This window comes from Echinops telfairi, unplaced genomic scaffold (genome assembly GCF_000313985.2).
Source record: "Echinops telfairi isolate 266 unplaced genomic scaffold, ASM31398v2 ScPeMD7_3533;HRSCAF=4204_1, whole genome shotgun sequence".
Taxonomy (NCBI): Eukaryota; Metazoa; Chordata; class Mammalia; order Afrosoricida; family Tenrecidae; genus Echinops; species Echinops telfairi.
In genome coordinates this window covers 14,428,129-14,432,801 of record NW_022107432.1, presented here as the reverse complement: position 1 = coordinate 14,432,801, position 4,673 = coordinate 14,428,129, and the positions used below count along the sequence as shown (strand labels likewise).

Below are 4,673 nucleotides of genomic sequence, written 5' to 3'. Positions count from 1 at the left end.
GGTGAAAGTAGTACAGCAAAGAGCTGGGCTGATCAGAGACATAAACTAATTGAGATATATTGCCAATTAACTGAATGCAGTCCTTTTGATGAGAAAGACTTAGCCTATGAGTCTTCTATCCCCAAAATAAATACTGACTAAGGGAACTGGTCTCTGTCGGCCTCCAAGTCCTGATGTGTGCTACGGATATGTAAACCAACTAGTACCCTCGCTGGCCTCTCTGATGGGCTTGATTGTGAAGCATAGAGTTTAGGGCAACCATTAAATGGCCCCATTTTAGCAGCAGGTAATCAAGCTTCAGGTAGTCAGGAAAAAAAGTCAAAGGACAAATGAGGTAGAACTCTATGATAAAGCCACTAACATTTATGACATTATCTAGTTAAACTGTGCAACATAACTGATTAGTTCATTTGTCCTTAAATGTGAGCACTCTCTTACCTCTCTCACTGCCATTGAGTCAAGGCTGACTTATGCTGGTCCAATAGGACAAGTAGAATTGTCCCTGTGGGGTTTCAAGGATGTAACTCTTTGTGTGTGTGTGTGTGTGTGTGTGTGTGTGTGTGTGTGTGTAATATTTTATTCAGTCATTTTTGTTTACAATTGAAACTCAGGGTATTCAAAATTAACATGCTTGCCCATTATAAACTCCAGAAAATGTTCCAACCTTGAAATCTATATTGTTCTGTTGAGCTTTGTCCAAATGAACCTTTATAAGCCTACTGCAGTCCGGCTTTACTAAATTCAGGGTTCTCTTGGCCACAATTTCACTTGGGAAGACCGTCTTCCAGGAGAGCATCGTGCACTGCTGTCAGAGTATGTCTGGGACACTCCGACTGACTTCTTTGCATAGATTTTCAGAGTTGGTTTGGGCGGAATTCTCCTCTGAGCAATAAAGACAAAGACGTGCTTCCCACTGAATCTTTTCTCCAGTTCACATACTAACCGGACTTGGATTTTCTGGAAATAACTCAGCGGGGGAGCAGGAAAAAAGAGTATAATAGCTTTCCGGCCACCACTAACTTTGATTTCCTTGCTTACTGTTATTTTCAGCTCCCTAAACTGAGCCTTTCGGTTCGAGATCATCTTGAGCTCAAGAGGAGCCTGAGAAATGCTAGACTCCAGTTCATCCGGCATTTTGCCATTGGCTTTTACAATCTTTGTCCTTGAACTAAATAGACACTTTTTCTTGATGAGCACTGGCCTGGGAAGAGGAGACTGTAATGCTTTAAGGAAGCAGCAAACCTCTTTTTTCGCCCTTGGAGAGGCTGGTGGTTTTGAACTGCTTACATTCAGAGTAACTGCCCAACGGTTATCATTATCATTTCTTTAGGAAGTTTCCAGTGCTTGTACAATTGAACTTGCATAGTACTTTCTTCATCTCCAGTCAGATAGCAGAACCATAGTGCAGTCATAATCTGGTTATAGAACTTTGTCTACTAACTCTTAACATTAAAGATTAATCAAAATATTTATTTAGAACATATGGAGATCTCAAGGGAACAAAGAAGATCCAAGTAACATTTTGTTGATATGTCTGTTTGTCCTTGAACCAATTAATTGGAGAAAACCAACTTCAATATCTATACTCTATTACAATAGTATAGGATCCAATGAGATCAGATAAATCAAGCACATACAATAGTAGGTAGATGTAGGAATCAACATATGGATTGGGTATTGTTATATTACTTCCAAGACACACTCAAATAAAGAATATCATTGTGGTATGACTTTAATTCATGCAGTATCATAAAGCAACAGGTATAATAATAAGTCATTACCATATCCTGAAATCCTACTCATGCATCTTTATGGAAAATGTGCGTGCACTGGGTTACATTACCCTGCAAAGCAGGGATGTTGACTGCCCTTTTATGGATGCAAAAACAGAAGTTTACCGAGGTTAAATAATGCTCGTTTACCCAGATTGTGAGGTGTAAGCTGACAGTCAAGGAAGAAAAAGATCAAGTGTTCATTGACCATAGGCACAGCTTTCTTTAGTATAAAATTCATATTGGCTCCTTACCATCTTCTTTCAAATTCACTTCCTTTTGTTTCTGTCACCTCTGGCTCTCTTATTCTCTCAACAAATTCCCTAAGTGCCAACTGTCTTGAACTGTCCTAGGCAGAGAATACATATAAGAAATTTTTAAGGCATTTTTTGTTCCCTAGGTACTTAAGAGTTTGAGTAGTCAGACATATATACTATTGGAAGTATATAGAATAATTATGCTTATCCTCTGAAATCATAAGCAAAGTTCCCCATTCATGAGAACAATGAAAATAAGAGAAATGGGTAAGTACTAAGGGGATGCAGTGGCAGTGTAGATATGCATTGGAATGCTAACTAAACGGTTACCTATTCAAAACCTGGTTTCTCCTTGGGAGAAGGATGAGGCTGCTTGCTCTTGTAAAGCTTTGTAGTCTCATCTTAGAAACCATGTATTTGGTTGCTTGAATGGGATTCAACTTGACAAGGTTGATTTGGATTTGGGGTAACAACTGGGACATATGAAGACCATTTCTTCATATTCTGTGCACAGACTTTAGGGGATAGCTTGATCATCAGATGTCTCTGGAATATGAAGGGGAATGGATATAGGCATTTGAATGATGAAATTGAGGTGGGGTTTCTTTTACTTACTGACAAAGGTAAACTGACAGCAGACAAGAACTAACTCCTAGTGGCTATAAATGAACTTATTCTTTGCCTAAGTAAAACGGACATGAGAGATATAATTGTCAGTTCCTTCCATGTGTTAATGGATACGTTTTATTGGGAAGGAAAGACTTCACGTCCTAGTATTCAGCTCAAGTCACTTCCTCTATGCAACTTTCATCAGGGAAAAACCTAAAAATAACAAATGTATATGACCTTGGCTCCCTCAAAAAAGGAAACGTTAGCCTCATCAAAACTGAATTAATTGTGTCTTATTAAAAGTTAAATGCATCTTGCAATTAGCCATGTCCAGTGTGTCTCCTTGGAAGGCTTTGATGAGTATCTTAGTGGTGTGGTCTCTAGCATTCAAGTCCTGAATGTTTTTTCTCTTCCCCGTGCTCATGGGTTGAGCGGGAGTGGGGCACTGCTTGGGGTAGAAGGCCTAAGCACATGGGTCTGCTTTTAGATCAGGAAAGGCAAGACTACGGATACCATTTCGTTGCATCACTTCATCCTCAACATTTAGGCCTGTCACAGACACAGGTATGGCACGTGATCTGTAGTGGTTAAATGGAGGAGTAATTTGTTCAGCCACAATGATGCTTTTCCAGGGTGTCCTAGTAAAAATAATGTTAATTTCAGAAAGCCTTTAAATAGGCGAGACACTGATAATGATCTTAGTTGAGAACATAAAGGGAAAGCACCGTTAATAAACTATGAATTGGTTCTGAGATGAACTGCTCAGGAAACTCGCATCTATACCTAATGTTCACATCCCAAGCTAATGTAAATACTTAACATGCTCCAATATGAAATGCATTGCTTCATGTTTTCTCATTAATTTGGAGACCTGAACTCAGATTTAATTTGAGTGTCCACTGAAAGGGAGGTTTCACCATGTCTTGCATCAACCTCATTATCCCACAAGAGAACTGTAGCATCATCATGCGTAGACTCCTGGTACTCAGAGTATTATTTATTTTGATTAGAGAAAATTTGTAATTAAAATGGTATTGGACCTTATGCCAGTTACATGCAACCACTCCCTTTGGAGAGAGAAAATGAGTTGCTGTCAACGACCCAGCAGTTCCTGCTTCCTACCTTTGTCCTCAGACCTGTGCTGAAGATGGGTCCCTGCACTTTCCCCATTCTCTACTTGCCATTGCTGGTGTTGCCTTTCTCCAGTTTGGGCTGCTGTCACCCCTCGATGTCTTTCTCTGCAGCAACTTCAGATCGGACCGGCTTTCTTCCCTCAAGTGGAACTCACCCTGTCAACCCTAACAATCAACAAAAGACACCCAACCATACAAAAGCGCCTCATGACTCACCAAAACCTCACCGTTTACTTGTGTCACTGCCAAGTGCGTTCTTCAAAACACACAACACACCCATCCCTATAAACCCACAGCAGCATTTTCACTAACGGGTGAAATCCTGGAACATTTAATTATCTTGAAAGCACATGGTAATTAAACACTTTTCCTAACGCTGGGAAGCTGGGGTGGAGATGGAAAGAAAGCTAGGGATTGGAATCCATTATGTGGCGGAGGGCGGCTTCTGGTGGGTCGATTTAAGCAGATTGAAGCGGGGGCAGTGGCACATAACTGCCTCAGGTAAGGGAGCGCTGTGTTCCTGTGGGGTTATCAAACAGGCCAGGCCTTGAAGGCAGAGCAAAGCCCTTCCACTGGGAAGTTCTTCCTAAGTGCTTGCATGGCATCCGCGGGATTATCCCACCCCACTCACACATCATCTGGCTTTAAACTCCAGGCCCTCTGGCAAAGAAGAGGCGAAACCGTCTCTCTTCCCCTCCTCCCTTTTATCCCTTGGTTCTGCCTTCCCCATCCTGTTTCCTAGCAGCCACTGGCTGAGGCCTGCCCTTCTCTGCCAAGCACCAGGCTGGATTAGCTGCAAGCCAATAGCTGGGGGTCAGGATTAAGAGGCCAGTATGCACTTTAATACAAGCTGCCTATAATTAATGGCATTATTAATAGCTTGACTGAAAAATTCATTAAAA

General features: G+C 41.3%; 1 pseudogene; it reads right to left on the bottom strand.

The window, feature by feature from the left end:
• Positions 1–594: 594 nt before the first annotated feature.
• Positions 595–3,808, bottom strand: LOC101659979 (annotated as a pseudogene).
• Positions 3,809–4,673: the final 865 nt, after the last annotated feature.